Here is a 15,534-nt window from a genome sequence, read left to right as displayed (position 1 = left end):
GATCTGGGACTTGCTTTGTCCCAGATGACCTTGAACTCAGAGATCTCCTTGCCTTAAGCTCCTGGAATTCATAGCCACTTTGCCTCAAGATCACCTTACCAAGATCCAGGTCAGAAACTTGTATCTCCCAGCCTCAATATCAGGATCAAAGGTGAGCCTTCCAATCCTGGACCGTAGTTCATTGCAGATATAGTCAAGCTGACAACCAGGAATAGCCACTACAGTTACTTTATTATGTTGTATAGATTGCTTTATACCTTGTCTCAAACAAGGCGAAATGATATAAGGCAGGAAAAAAGTCCAAGCAGATTATTTACAGAACATAAACTTCAAGAGTGAATAGTTAGTTAATAAACTCATCAACTATACAAATGTATTTAGCAGAAAGATTATAATTCTTATTGTATTCATTGTTGTTGGGATCGGGCATTTATTTTAATGTGTAAAGCATGAGAAAACTAAAAAAGAAGGAAGGCTGGTCCAGTAATAAAAGAGAAAGTATTTATTTTTATGGTTAATCGTGTATACAATGGCATGCACTAGTCGGGCCTGAGGATGTAAAGATGAATAAGATATATTTGCATACATAATAAACAGTTATGCCTCCTTAGTCATCAGTTCTGTGCCTGAATTCCACCAACTGTGGCTCGAAAGTATTCATGTTACAGTTGCACTAAGTAGTTAGGGCTATTATGGCTACATCTGTACTGAACACTTACAGATTTGTCTCCAAATCTCTATAAATAGAGAATATATAAGAATATTCATGAAACATTGCCTAAATTACATTAGACATAAAAGGTAATTTAGAGAGGTAATGGATACAGATAAGTTTTCCTTAAGTAATTTGAGCATCTGCAGACCTTGACACCTACACGGTTACTAATGACCTACAAATATCAAGGATGACTGTATATATAATTATTGTCAATTATGCTGTGGTGGTTTGAATAGGTGTGGCTCATAGACATAGACTCATGTGCTTGAATGCTTAGCCCACAAAGAGTGCCACTATTTAGGAGATGTGGACTTATTGGGAGGGGTGGCTTTCTTGAAAGAAGTGTGCCATTGTGGGGGTAGTCTTTGCGGTCTCCTATGCTCAAGCTATGCCCAGTATGACACACAGTTCTGTCCTGCTGCCAATGGATCAAGATGTAGATATCTTAGCTTCTTTTCCAGTACCATGTCCACCTGGACAGTGCCATGTTTGCCATCAAGATGATAATGGACTAAACCTCTGAAACTGTAAGCCAGCTCCATTTAAATATTTCCTTTATAAGAGTTGGTATCTTTTCAGAGCAGTAAAACCCTAACGCATATACCTTGACTAAAAATGTTTTAAAAATACTTATTTCCTATTCTTAATTTCAAGTAAATGCCATAAAGGGAGAGTATGACAGAGATGACAAAGGACACTCTGAGACTAACACAGTAAAATAGTTTGTTACATGCTTAGATCCTTCTAGGGTCCCTGCCAGCAAATGAGTTCTATGACCTTCACTCCTGATAGCTGTATCCGTTTCTGGATTTTAATCATTCTCTTCTCTACTCACATCACCATATGGCCTTCTTTTGTCTGACTTTATCTTCCTACAACATTTCCAAATCTAGTCATTGAATATTAAAGCCCACCAATTCAGTATGACAGCATCTCGGGGATATACACATTTATGGACACATTCTATTTCCAAATGAGACCATGTTCTGAGGTTCCAAGTAGACATGCATTTTGAAAGGTGCTAGTTAATGCTGTAGTTATGTGAATTTAATCAAGAAGCTAACTTCTTTGGGCCTCCTACATAAATGGGAGACTAATAATAACATCTAAATCCTAAATCATTGAAATATTTCAACAAAACATACCGAAGTATTCAGGATACTGCTTGACAGATTGGTAAATGTAGGCTAAATATTCGTAGTTCTAGGAGCTGCAGTCTACACCCCTCACTGCCCTATCTCTCTCTCTGTCTGTCTACCTATCTATCTATCTATCTATCATCTATCTATCTATCTATCTATCTATCTATCTATCTACCTACCTACCTATCTATTCATTTATCTATTTATTTTCTGTCTGACTTGTTTATCTATCATCTTTATCTATCTATCTATCTATCTATCTATCTATCTATCTATCTATCTATCCACCTATCTATTTTCTGTCTGACTTGTTTATCTACATCTTTATCTATCTATCTATCAATCTATCTATCTATCTATCTGTTATTAATAATTTGGGATTGGCTTGGCTTTGGAAAAAGTCTATGAAATATATCCTGCCAAAGGGTTTAGATAACTCTCCTAACTGCAGAACTCTCTTACATGCTTTCAAAAGCCCTTTGAGAAGCATCAGTGTGCCAAGAATTTTACAATTACAAGTATATGAGGGAAAGTCAAGTTCCAAGAATATACACCCTTGGAGACTGGCTGCCTCCACTTGATCTTTAGAGGAAGATAGTGGGTTGAGTAAATCCTGGGACAAGAAAGAATCCGAGGCTAAATTTTGGCTGTTGTTTCCTATTAACTTGGATAGGAAACAAAGATTTTTCTTCTCTCCTCTCTCCCTTTCCGGTTGCCAAGTGTGATGATGGAAGGGAAAGAAGAGGGACATCTACTGGCCCTTCAAACTGCAGGCTTCAGGGCTCAGTCCTGGTGGGAGATAGCAGGTTTCTCTGATGTGAAAGACTGAGACTTCAAGGTCCCCTAAGAGATGTGCAGCTCTAATTTCTGAAGGGATTGAGGAGGCTGAATGGGTGACTCCTGAAGTGTTACAAGAAGTCCAGCCAGTTGGCCTTCACTCCATGACTAGTTTAATCTTCCGTCTGAAGCTTGTGGATATTGATGCAGAATCCTGACTTCATTTTCCATTACATGGAAGACCCCTTTACAACAATGTGCTCAGTGACCTCTAGCCATAAGGATGACTGAATAGGACTCACAGTGTCAGCCAGTGTATGTCTTTGTGATAACAACAACAACAACAAAAAAAAAAAACAAAATAAAACAAAACCAACCAACCAAACAAACAACAACACCCAAAATACTTTCTACCCTCCTGGTGCTTTCCTCCTAGTGAAAATGCTACCAATAAGAAAGAAAACCCATTTCTAATCCTGTAATGTCTGGAAGCAGGGGGCAGTGCAAGGGAATCCAGATGCTTCTTTATATTGCTGGATTCTGCTTCCTGCTAATTCCACCATAGAATGCCTGAACTTTCAGGAGTTTCAAGAACTAAATGAATTTTCTGAATCTCCCATGACTTAGGAAAGTACATTTCATAAAAAACAATGATCAAGATCAAATACTCTTAAGAAAGGTTCAAATGTTTTGAGGGGCATGGAATCAGGTGAATTAGGAGTTTGAAGAAGTGCAATGGATTAGAAGAAAGCAAAGTAAAAAAAAAAAAGTGTCCAGGGTGATGGACAGTATTAGGGCATTTTCAGAGTTATATATAATGACTTTGACCAGAATCACCCCCTAACCACTCTTGTGGTTTCCATCTTTCCTGACAAGAGGCACCGTTTCATTTTCACACATTATTTAGAATGTTATTATTTTATTCAAAACATACTATTACTAATGAATTTCCACTTCCCTTCAGTTAATTCATAGGAACCTGGCTGACCACAAGTATTTGACTGAATCTAAAGTGTCAAATGACTGACTTAGACAAGGGTCTGAATCAGAGGAAAAGGTGTGCTCTGTGCTCTATGTGCCTCTCCTCCTCTGAATGCTGTAGTGTTGCAGTTTGAATTATTGAATTACTGGAGTTCTTTTGCTTCAATGAGCAAAGCTACTCTAAGGAGAAAGCCACTCTAGGGATGAAATAACGTAGACAGGAGCACAAGAACTGTTGGATAATGTCAACCTCAAGGCTGCCTGATTTCAGGACTTCCCATATCATGAGCCAATCCTTTCCTTTATTGGGTAAAATCACCGAGTCACTTCTATTATTAGCTCTTTCAGAGTGCTCTAATGCATCGTTCTCTATGGTTTTGATAGTCCACATTCTCTTTTATAGAGTCCGAAAATATCTTTCATTCAAAACCAAACTAAAATGTCACATCTACCATTATGTCTCTTCTATCCCATGGCCAAGACTCATTGACACCAGTGCTCTCCCATAATCTCTTATTCTGACTTAATGATGATTAATATTTACATGTCAAAATGATTAGGCTAGGGATAGTCAGAATAGTTGGTAAAACATTATTCCTAAGCATTCTTGGGAAGTTTCTAGAAGACATTAGCATTTGAATATATACTATGGAAAAATGGTTTCTGCTCAAGGTACAAGAAAAAAATGCAGAAGAAAAGATTCTTTTTCTGATTTGGGATATCCATGTTTTCCTGACTTCAGCTGTGGATACTTCTGGTTCTCATGTCTGCAAGTTTGAACTGAAGAAAATTACAATATTAACTTTCTGTTGATTATAGAAATGTTGATAGCATATTGTTGGACTTATTGACCTCAAAAATCATGAAACCCAGTCCCTATAATAAATCTCTCTGTGTCTCTCTCTCTCTCTGCTTTCTCTCTCTTTCCCTCTTCCTCTTTCTTCCTCATCTCCACACATATATTTGAACATAAGAACACGTATACAGTTGATCTGTTCCTCTGTAGAATTCTAATATATCCGTTCTCTCAGTGTAGATTTACGGAGGATGTATATATGGCAGTTTCTCTTATGGGCAAAGCAACATAAAACTAACTTCTAACACTGGAAATAGGATAGCATGAATGAATTTCTTATAAAGGAAATGTAGAGAAGTCTCCATGGAAATTGTGTTCTAGTTGGCAAAAGAAACTAAATACCAACAAAAACGGTATGGTATCCACCATATTTAAGAGGTTTGATGGTGACTAAACCTAGAAAAAATAGGATAGGCAGAAATGGGTGGTGGCTGCAATATGAAGCAGGGTGGTTAGGGGAGGTTTTTCTAAGATGATAAAATTCAAATGAAAGATATCAAAGGCTGGGTATGCTTGGCTTAAACAAGTAATACCAGCACCTGGGAAGTAGAAGCAGGAAGATTACAGGTTTGATGCCAGCCTGAGCTGTACAGCAAGAGTCTATCTAAAATAAAATGTAAGAATTAAGTGAATATTGGGGGGAAATGAGGAAGGATATTGACCATGATCAATGTTACTGTGTCACAGAAAAGAAAGAGTAGAGATCCAGAGCAGGTCATACTGTGCTGGGACTGGGAGAGGAGGGCAGGAAGAGAGAATGGAAATAGATAGCAGAAACCAGATGCTCAGGGCCTTGGAAGTCCCTGACCTGGGTTTAGCAGATACTGACAAGATCTGACTTCCACCTTCAAAGCCTCACTGGGTTGCTGATTTGAGAACTAACTTGGGAAGTGTCTTAGTCAGGGTTTCTATCTCTGCACAAACATCATAACCAAGAAGCAAGTTGGGGAGGAAAGGGTTCATTCAGCTTACACTTTACACATTGCTGTTCATCACCAAAGGAAGTCAGGACTGGAACTCAAGCAGGTCAGGAAGCAGGAGCTGATGCAGAGCCCATGGAGGGATGTCACTTACTGCCTTGCTTCTCTGGTTTCCTCAGCTTGTTCTCTTATAGAACCCAGGACCACCTGCTCAGGGAGGGTACCACCCACAATGGGCTGGGCCCTCCCCCCTTGACCACTAGTTGAGAAAATGCCTTACAGCTGGGTCTCATGGAGGCATTTCCTCAAGGGAGGCTCTTCTCTCTGTGATAACTCCAGCTTGTGTCAAATTGACACACGAAACCAGCCAGTACAGGGAGAATATTTTTAATCCTGTGATTTTTTGTTGTCTGTTCATCTCTAGCATTTCTCCCCCTTATCAGATTGAAGCTAGTTCATTTTAGAATGCTTCCTACTCTACATTGTTTGACTTACTGAGTGGTTATCCACTTGCTGATGTTTTCTATTTCTTCATCAGTCATAAGATATACATTATATTGTATATATATGTATAATATATATGTATATGTGCATATGTGCATGTGTTAAATCGAATCTGAAGAGATATGTTAAGCCTATTTCATAGAAGAGGAAAACTAAACAGGCAGGTGAGTTTAAGAAGAAAAAGAGAGAAAGCAAAATGAACTTGCGCATAGGAAGATAACAGACTTAAAATATAAAACAAAACAGTATGTTTCAGAATGAATTAGGACGTAAAAGAATTCATGATTATAGTAAAATAAATATATCAGTTCAACCTCTAAAATGGTGACTATACTATAATGCAGTCTATTTTCTTTAAACTTAACTTTTACTAAAAGCCTGGGAAGAGACTCAAATCCCAGTGTTGAATTGCAGTTACAGGCAAATCATCAGGTAAGCATCCCACAGCTAAAGAAAACTTGTCCCCAGAATATAAATCAAATATGTACTCGGAGCACATCTGCCACTTCCAAGTACGCGCTCACAACCTCATTGACTTGTCAGACAATTCATAGGTTTCACTGAACTTATTCTTTAGCACCAATTGTCTGGTGTTTGAAAAGCTGTATTCATAAAATCACTGGAAAATATTTATAAGCCGCATGGTGCCAGGCATTGGCAAATGTCCTCCCGTGGACATGTGCTGAAGCGAATAAGCCATACGGCTACTTCCCTCCCACATAATCCCTATGATTCAGTGGGATTGGATGACCTTCTTGGGAACCCTTTACGGCAGTCGGCATGGGTGCCAAAAGCCCGAGGAAGCTTGCTGGGCTGTTCTCATTTAAATACCGAGCTTGCTGGGTTCTTATTCAGACATCTTTAGACACACTTCCTTCTTGCTCAGCAAAACTGCTAATTGGCACAGGAAACATCCTGGCTTTGTCTGTTTTCTATAGAACTTGGAAATGCTTCTACCTGATGCTGCTGACAGAATTCTACTTTCAATGCTCTGAATGCCCCAGACATTTCAATGACAACATTGGGAGCAAAGTAACACATAATACACTTAGCTGGTCTTAAACTGTCTCAAGAAACAATGTAAGTCATTTACAGCAAAAAAAAAAAAAAAAAAAAAATCCCCTGAAACCTGAGGATTAAATAAAATAGGTGTTTGAATATAGGAATATAGCTATTTAAATTTGATGAAAGCTGCACACAGGGCTTTTCTGTTTCTGTGGTCTTCTTCACTGGCCCCCACCCACAAAGTTTAATCTATTCACCGCTTGCTATAGCTAAGATTCCCAAGAAACCTTTCTTCATAAGCCCAAGAAAGCACGTTGTATTGGCAAAAGTTTAAAAAAAAAATGTTCTTGTACTTAACTGCCAGCCAAAGGCCCAAGTCTCACAAGCATCTGAAGGTGGAGGTAGGGGTGGTTGGGGAGAGCCTATAATTCCTATTTTTAGGTCCTTCCTGCCTCTTATGGGCTTATATGGAGTGAAAGGCCAAGGGGAGGCATAATTAATTACTTGTGAGCACATTGGGGACTTGGGTCTAAATTATTGTGAACTTTTAAGGCTCATCATTCTGAACCTACTTGGCCAAGGCACCCTAAGTTATTAGCATATGTGTTTGCACATATTTTCTTTGAATTCATGTTGATGCGCATCGTTTCATTTGAGCCTTTAGAGGCTGTCGTCCAGAGGATGTTATGTTCTGTTGTGCCTGTTCAAATGCATCAATTTGAGCAATACTCCTGCCCCAGCAGAAATTTTAAAGAGCCATTCATGACATTGTTTTAACACAGGACAAACCAGGTAGATGATTATGTACGGAAAACTCACGGCTAGACTTTTCTACATTTCACTTATAAGAAAGCCATTCATGCTACCCTATTCCCACTGTTAGAAGTTATACGAATCATTAAAGTTCTATGAGCTGATAATATGTCCAGGACTGTGATAAACATTTGAATGGCCACAAAAGAAAAGACTCCTGGAGTACTTTTCTTCTGAGAATGATTGAATTAGACTTACGATGCCTGCTAAATTGGTTATTGGAATTAGCTTTTCAAAGAGAGCGTCAAGAAGGGTAATATTCCATGCTTCAAACCCTCAACTTAAATATGCAGTAATATGTAATGCTAAACTAGAAACTGCCTTCAAGATCAGAGAGAGTTAAATATTCAGTCTTTGAGAGAGCATTATAATGATAGATAAAATAGAATTGTAAGTTACAGAAATAAAAAGAAAAATCACACGGGAATTTGATGTGTGGCAAAGCTGTTACTTCACCACCATGAGGAAAATGAACTATTTGCTAAGTAGGGGTGAAACAGCTGGCTAGGGGTTTGGTTGGAGTTCAAGTGAATTCTATATTTTTGAACTGAAAAAAAAATGCTTTATTAACACAATGGATTAGCAACAACAATAAAGAAACAGAAAAAAGCGATACAATTTTTCTTTATTATCAGGAAGCAGGTAATATCTTTTTAAAAAAATCATCACATGTAGGATATGTAAAAAGTTAGTGACAGAATTGACTACATAAGAACTTAAAATGCCATCCCATGAAATTATTTAAAACACAGCACCAAACTGATCAGATAGCAAAAGTCATAACTAAAATGTCACAAAAAAAGACAAACTGGTAAAAAAAAAAATTGCTGAACATACAAACATGGATTTAAATTCTAGATGAGCAAAAAGTACTCACAAACTCGTAGAGCAATAAGAAACACTTAAGACCCTAATCAGAGAAAATATAGACAGAAAATTTACAGAAAGGAAAGCAAAGACCAGTAATCATTTGTTTCACAAATATGTACTGAAAACCATGACTACTCAAAGCGCTTGGGGTATGGGAGAGAGCAATGCAGATGCAAATGACCTGCACCTCAGTGCATTCTATCATGGTGCAAAGCCAACATGGGTTGTCTTGGCTGTTGCTTCCCACCATGTATGCTGTTTAAATTACCTAGGGTCTCAATATTGGTTCTCCAAATGCATGCGTTGATACTTAATTCTCAATGTCATGTTAATAATACGGGGACCTTTAGGGAAATGGTTAAGCCACCAAGGTCCTAACCTCACAAATGAGATTAGTGTTCTCATTTAAAAACAAAAAACCAAAATTGTCTACTCTTTTTATCTCATCTTTCATGGTCGGTCAAGTTGATGGCCAAGATTAACCATCGCAAGTAGTCTATAAGTTACACTGGTTTCTAAAAGCTTCGGGAAGGGGCTTTACACTAACGTATTTTAAAATATTTTATATAACAGACATTTCGCATTATATTAATATTACTATGACTACTCTTAATTACATATGTGATTATTCCTTTTACTTATAGAATATTATAGAATCTATCAGATATCCCATAATCTGTATTTTGGGATAATTTCAAAATAAAAATTAAGAAACATAAGTACAAAGATAACAGTTCCTATTCTGAAATACTTACATCATAGTGTGAATATTACCCATATCAAGTATTATTAAACAAATTAATTTTAACTGGCAAAACATACATATTGCTGTGTGCTGTACAATGTTTAAATCAGGTTAAACATAGCTATGTATCTTCAAACATTTATCATCTTTTCAATAAAACTTCTCAATAATTTGCTATTTAAATTTATAATACATGATTATTGTCTATGATTACCATATTGTGTAATGGACGTCAGAACTCCTTATTCCTATAAAACAGTGACTTGATGTCATTGACATACCCTTCCTTTGAACAGTTCAAACTCAGGTCCCCTGGAAGAGCAGCAAGCACGATTAACCCTGGAGCCATTTTTTCCAAGTCCCAACAGTTTTTGACTCTAGCAAATAATAGAGCAAAGGAACTTTTTCAATTAAGAGATATCATTTTAGGGTGTAATGCTCAATAATTCTAAGAAGTCATTTGGATAACCTCTATGTGAGTGCTGGAGCTGAACCCAAATCTTCCAATATTTCAGCCAGTCACAGCGGAGCGAGCAATGAGGGGTGGAGCCTAGGTAAAGGAAGCAGGTCACTCCTCTCGCTCTTCCTCTTCCTCTTTTTCCTTCGCTGCTTCCTGGATTTCTGACCTGTGGTACATGAACAGCCTTCACTAGCACCTTCACCCACTGCTGGGACATTCTTCCACCACAGACCTGAAAGTAATAGGGCTTCCTCAATATTTACTGGAAACACGAGCAAAAATAAAAGTGAAGTTCTATATCTTTGGTATGTCATCACAGTTGTAGAAGTCTGATACTGTCAAAATCAAAGGAGATGTGAAATGTCTGAAAAAAACTCTCAGTTCACGCACATATAAGAAAAAAATACATAGGTTTCCCCAATTTGATAATTGCATAAACTCACGAGGCATTATAAAGATGAGCCATGAGGATTAATGAAACTTTCTATGTTACAATGTTTTAAAAGTTCATCGTTGTACCATACTGTCCATACAGTCTGTGCTAGGAGTATAATTGGAGGAAGACTGGATTATCTCTATATATAAAAAATAAAAAGGGGGGGGTGTAGAGATGGAGAGATGTCGCCTACTGCTCTTCCTGAAGCTCTGCACTCATTCTTTGCCATAATTACCATCCTTATGATCCATCCAGTCACATTTTAATAAACCAGTGAGTGGAGCTTGGACATTCAGACCTTCAATACATGAGCCTGTAGCAGCCATTAGATCTAAGTCTCAACAGTGTATAACTTTCAACATGTGTTAAGTTGATGACACTTTTTAAGCAGTTTATACTTAAAACCTCATAGAGCATAATGTATTGTGAGCTTTATGTTATTTTCATTATGATATTTGGGGTTTTTTTTTTCTTTGAAATGGGGATCTGTCTTCTCATGTAAAAGTATAGGCTGGCCTAGACCTCATTAATATTCCTGCCTCATTCTCCATGCTGAGATTAACAGGTCTGAGAGATTTCTCCATCTTCAAGAAGTATAGTTGTTGTTATTAAAATCTTGTTGTTAAACATCAGCCCACGCCCACCATGCCGGTCCAGGTAGAGCCCACCAAACCAACACAGTTCCACGTGGAGAGATTTAATAGGAGAAGGAGACAAGGGGAAGGGGCGAGAGAAAGAAGAGAAAGAGGAGGAGGACAGAAGAAGTCCACCTTTTATTTGGAATATGATGTAACTATTTCCTGGTGGAGGTAGGAATGGAACCAAAGGAACGCTGGGAATGTATAGCCGTTGCCATGGGAACAGTGACCAAGCGTTGTCCTGTTGGAGGTAAAGGCAATTTCTGATACTAACATAACTCCCTTTTTCTTATCATAAAAAGGAGGAGGGGAAAGGGAGGGGGAAGCTGGTGGTGAAAGGGGGATGGGGCGCCGTGTCTCAGGCTACTTCCTGCTTACTGTCTGGGGGCATGGTCAATGTCGGGGTACAGCTGACGTTCACCATCGGGGCCCACTTAGTAAACGTTCGCATCAGGCTCCTCAGTGGACAGTGGCTGGTAATCCCGCAACAGGAACTGATTAATAGTTTGATTAGAAATTTTCTGTATCTGTCGTTGAAGGAACGTAGAGAGAAGATTAATGAGGCAGGGAGCAAATAGTAACACCAGAAAGATGACTAGGAAAGGTGTTATGAAAGGGAGCATCCACTTCCATATAGGGTTTTCGAAAGTCCAGGAACTGGAGGCCTCAGGTTCCTTGAAATTCCGCATGTCTGATTGTAGCTCCTGGATTTTTACTTCTGACTATCCCGGATTGGTTGACGTAGAAACAGCATTCTTCTTGAAGGAACAGGTAAAGACCACCTTCCTTAGCGTCAGGACATCCAGCCCTGTCCGTTCTGAAGCACCGCAGCTGCTAAAGAATCGACCTGTTTCCGGATGGTAAGCATGGTTTCAGACATTTTTCAAAACCCATTGTCAAGCTCATACGTGAACTTATTATATTGGGTCATGGAAGTAGTTATCCCTGCAACCCTAGTGCCAGCCCCTATGGCTATCCCTGTAGCACCCAAGAGTGGCAGGACCTGTTGGGCAGCTGTCGTATCTACAGCTGGGATTGGCAGGGGCTCGTTTCCCTTGATTACCCCTAGTTGGGGGAAAAGGATCACCAACGTGCAAACTCCTGACCAGGTAGGTGATGATATACCTGGGTGCCACAGAGGATTGACGTGTTTTTGGACTGCAGGGCATTGTGGCAGAGATGGGGTATCAAGGGTTGTGGTTCTGTTGAAGTCTAGCGAACCTAGCGTTCCTACAGAATGTGTCCTGGAGATTTTAAAACAGTTTGCCACACTAAAAAGAGAAATAGAGGAAAGGTATGGAGTCGTAGCGACCTCACAAAGGGTGAGGTAAGGTTATTGGGTTGTACCACTGGAGAAACCATAAGTGACAACTGTTTGTTCCCGGGGGTACGCGTAGCCAGCAATCTTTGAAACGACCAGGTCTTTTCTAGGTTCCCTAAAGACACGTCGCTCCAAAGTAAGCGGAAGTAGTCAGAGATTACAATGACCTATTCCTGCTTCACCATTGCTTCTAATTTTTCTTTTTAATTAAACCAAAATGGGGGAATGTTGGCATTTTGTCTAAGCTCCACCCCCACAGCTACCTGGCAGCAGCCAGGTATGCTCTGCCCCACAGTCACCTAGCAACAGCCAGCTGTGCCTGACTATATAAGGGGCTGCTTGCCCCCTCCTCCTTCTCTTACTTCTCTCTTACTCCCCTCTGACCCCCTCTTGCTCTGTGTTCCTCACTGCTCTTGCCCCCTTCCCCATCCCGTCCCCCTCCACGTGCCCATGGCCCGCTGCCTTTCCGCTCGAGATTTGAAACCCTAACAATGGTACTCTATCAAACGAACAAAATCTTTTTTTTTTTTTTTTTTTATTAACTTGAGTATTTCTTATATACATTTCGAGTGTTATTCCCTTTCCCGGTTTCCGGGCAAACATCCCCCTCCCCCCTCCCCTTCCTTATGGGTGTTCCCCTCCCAACCCTCCCCCCATTGCCGCCCTCCCCCCATAGACTAGTTCACTGGGGGTTCAGTCTTAGCAGGACCCAGGGCTTCCCCTTCCACTGGTGCTCTTACTAGGATATTCATTGCTACCTATGGGGTCAGAGTCCAGGGTCAGTCCATGTATAGTCTTTAGGTAGTGGCTTAGTCCCTGGAAGCTCTGGTTGCTTGGCATTGTTGTACTTTTGGGGTCTCGAGCCCCTTCAAGCTCTTCCAGTTCTTTCTCTGATTCCTTCAATAGGGGACCTATTCTCAGTTCAGTGGTTTGCTGCTGGCATTCGCCTCTGTATTTGCTGTATTCTGGCTGTGTCTCTCAGGAGCGATCTACATCCGGCTCCTGTCGGTCTGCACTTCTTTGCTTCATCCATCTTGTCTAATTGGGTGGCTGTATATGTATGGGCCACATGTGGGGCAGGCTCTAAATGGGTGTTCCTTAAGTCTCTGTTTTAATCTTTGCCTCTCCCTTCCCTGCCAAGGGTATTCTTTTTCCTCATTTAAAGAAGGAGTGAAGCAACGAACAAAATCTTTAAATAGTTTGCAATTATATTCCACAGGCCCATTTAAAAATTGATTTGATATAAATCAATACAAATGCCTACTCATTTTCCCTGTTTGAAGTTAGAGTTGTATACTGACACATTACTGGTATGTTTATGATGTTTTTGTTAAAATTCGAGTCTCAATGCCAGAATAATTCAAGTTCTTTTGCTCTGTGATTTTTATTGACTTCTGTTTCAAATTTATTTATTTTATTTAAATTTATTTATTTTATTTAAATGCCATCTCAGTCATAGGCAAGTTAATAAATGAATGACTATGCAGACAAAAATGGATTTTAAAATCTATTTTACATGTTGAAATTAGGAATTCATAGTTTCTGAATTGTTTTCTCCAACACACTTTAAAACAGCCTTACAAATTGGACTTAACTGCACATGTATTTTGCTAACATTTTATTTCTTATGTGTTTTGGCTTTTGTTTTACACATTAAAAATAGGTTCAAGAAATCTTTAGGACGTCACGTTCCATTCGGTTGCCCTCAGGATGCAGCATACAGAACCTTTACGTAGAAACCTCTTCAGAGTTCAAGTTGTCAAGTGTTAAGAATGTTATATCAACATGAGAACCCAGGAAGGAAAGCAAGTGACAGATGTGGCAAGCTGGAGTAATCAAATGTTGGTACCTCGGAGACTGCGTTTGGCCTCGTGAGATTGAGGAATGGACTCGTCACATGGGTCATACGGTGTTCGCACATGTTTTCAAAACAGAGTCGCAGGCGCTCTGCAGCAAACAGGGCTAGGAGAGTAGAAAGGCAAGCCACAGGCTGGGATAAAATGCATGCACACTGCACAGCCAACAAGCAGCTTGTATCCAAAATACACAAAGAATGCTTAAAACCGTAGATAGGAAAACAAACAACCCAACTTAAAAAAGCACAAAAGATGCCCACAGAAACCTCAGAGAAGATATACAGATGGTGGGAAAGCACAGGAAAGGACACTTGTTACTGAGGAACTGCTTTCTGAACAACGATGGTGGACTACGACCCCAGATGAAAAGGCAAAACTGTCAATAACAGTTGCTGGCAGGGACGAGGAGCTGTGGGATGTCCCATTCATCGCAGCCCCCGATGTCAAATGGCATTGTGACTTGGGGAAATAGTTTGGAAGGTTTTTTTTTCAAATCTAAATGTAACGATGTAACCACTACTAGGCATTAATTAAAATGACTTGGACACTCAGCTCCACACAGAAATTGTGCTTAGAATAGTTTCACTATAATGATCAAAGTATGGGATCAATTGAGATGTTCTTTATTAGATGAACGGATAACAAAACCTGTAATATGCACTCAATGGAATATTTTGAATGAGATACCAGATTCCCATATGGGAAGTAAAGAATCGACTCCTGCAAACTGTCCTCAGATGTTCACATTTTACACACACACACACACACACACACACACACACACACACACGAATGCATGCACGAACGCATGCACAGATATAACATGAAGCCAATTTTGTTGAATTTTATTGTTTCCTTGCTATTGAAAAGAAGAAAAAAAAGTTTGGCTTGTGCATAACTCTATAGAATCAGCTCTCATTTCCATAGGTACTGTGTCCATGGATTCAACCAACTTTTGATAAAAGTATTTTTAAGAGTCTGTACGAGACTGGCTACTTATACCTTTCTGTGGTTAATCTCTAAACAATACAGTGTAACACATGGTGTGACATTTTCACTTAGTTACAAGAAATCTTGAGATGATTTACTATATGGGAGAGTGTGCATAGGTACAAAGACTATGCCATTTCCCATATGAGATTTGGGCGTCTTAGAGTTGGCTATGGGTAGCCGGTTCTAAGTATAATCCCCTAGTATCAAGGGAGAAATGCACTGCCTCACTGTTTCCCCAGAGAACCTTCTCTTTGGTCAGATTTGGATGAAACCGGTCTTCCTTTATAATTTTGCATAGCAGAAAAGTAATGGCTATAAAAACATCCTGCAAAATATCTTCTGGCTCCTTGTCTCTCACATGTCCAGAGCGGGGCCACAGAACACGTCTCTACTATGATATAGCCTCTAGGCATGCAGCATTGGGTGATGTTGTGCTTGCGAGTTGGCATGGTCATCAATATCTGTCACTGGAAGCAATTCCTACATCCTAACAGTTACC

The 15,534-nt window shown here is 39.5% G+C and overlaps 2 long non-coding RNA genes across 3 annotated transcripts; one reads left to right on the top strand and one right to left on the bottom strand.

The window, feature by feature from the left end:
• Positions 1 to 10,919: 10,919 nt before the first annotated feature.
• Positions 10,920 to 12,298, bottom strand: LOC148004649 (uncharacterized). The gene is made up of 3 exons (XR_015624608.1): positions 11,991 to 12,298; positions 11,244 to 11,712; positions 10,920 to 11,106 (listed from the first exon to the last, which is right to left on the bottom strand). It is a non-coding gene; the product is annotated as an uncharacterized LOC148004649 (long non-coding RNA).
• LOC134479672 (uncharacterized) lies at positions 11,567 to 14,395 on the top strand. Of its 2 annotated transcripts, none has more exons than XR_015624607.1 (2): positions 11,567 to 11,725; positions 13,850 to 14,395. It is a non-coding gene; the product is annotated as an uncharacterized LOC134479672 (long non-coding RNA). The 2 variants fall into 2 exon arrangements; XR_015624606.1 differs by lacking the exon at positions 11,567 to 11,725 and adding an exon at positions 12,502 to 12,680.
• Positions 14,396 to 15,534: the final 1,139 nt, after the last annotated feature.

The sequence above is a fragment of the Rattus norvegicus genome, chromosome 7, assembly GCF_021556685.1.
Source record: "Rattus norvegicus strain SHRSP/BbbUtx chromosome 7, alternate assembly SHRSP_T2T, whole genome shotgun sequence".
Classification (NCBI taxonomy): domain Eukaryota; kingdom Metazoa; phylum Chordata; class Mammalia; order Rodentia; family Muridae; genus Rattus; species Rattus norvegicus.
Note: the sequence above shows the minus strand (reverse complement) of the source record. Positions and strands in the feature narration are given on the sequence as shown.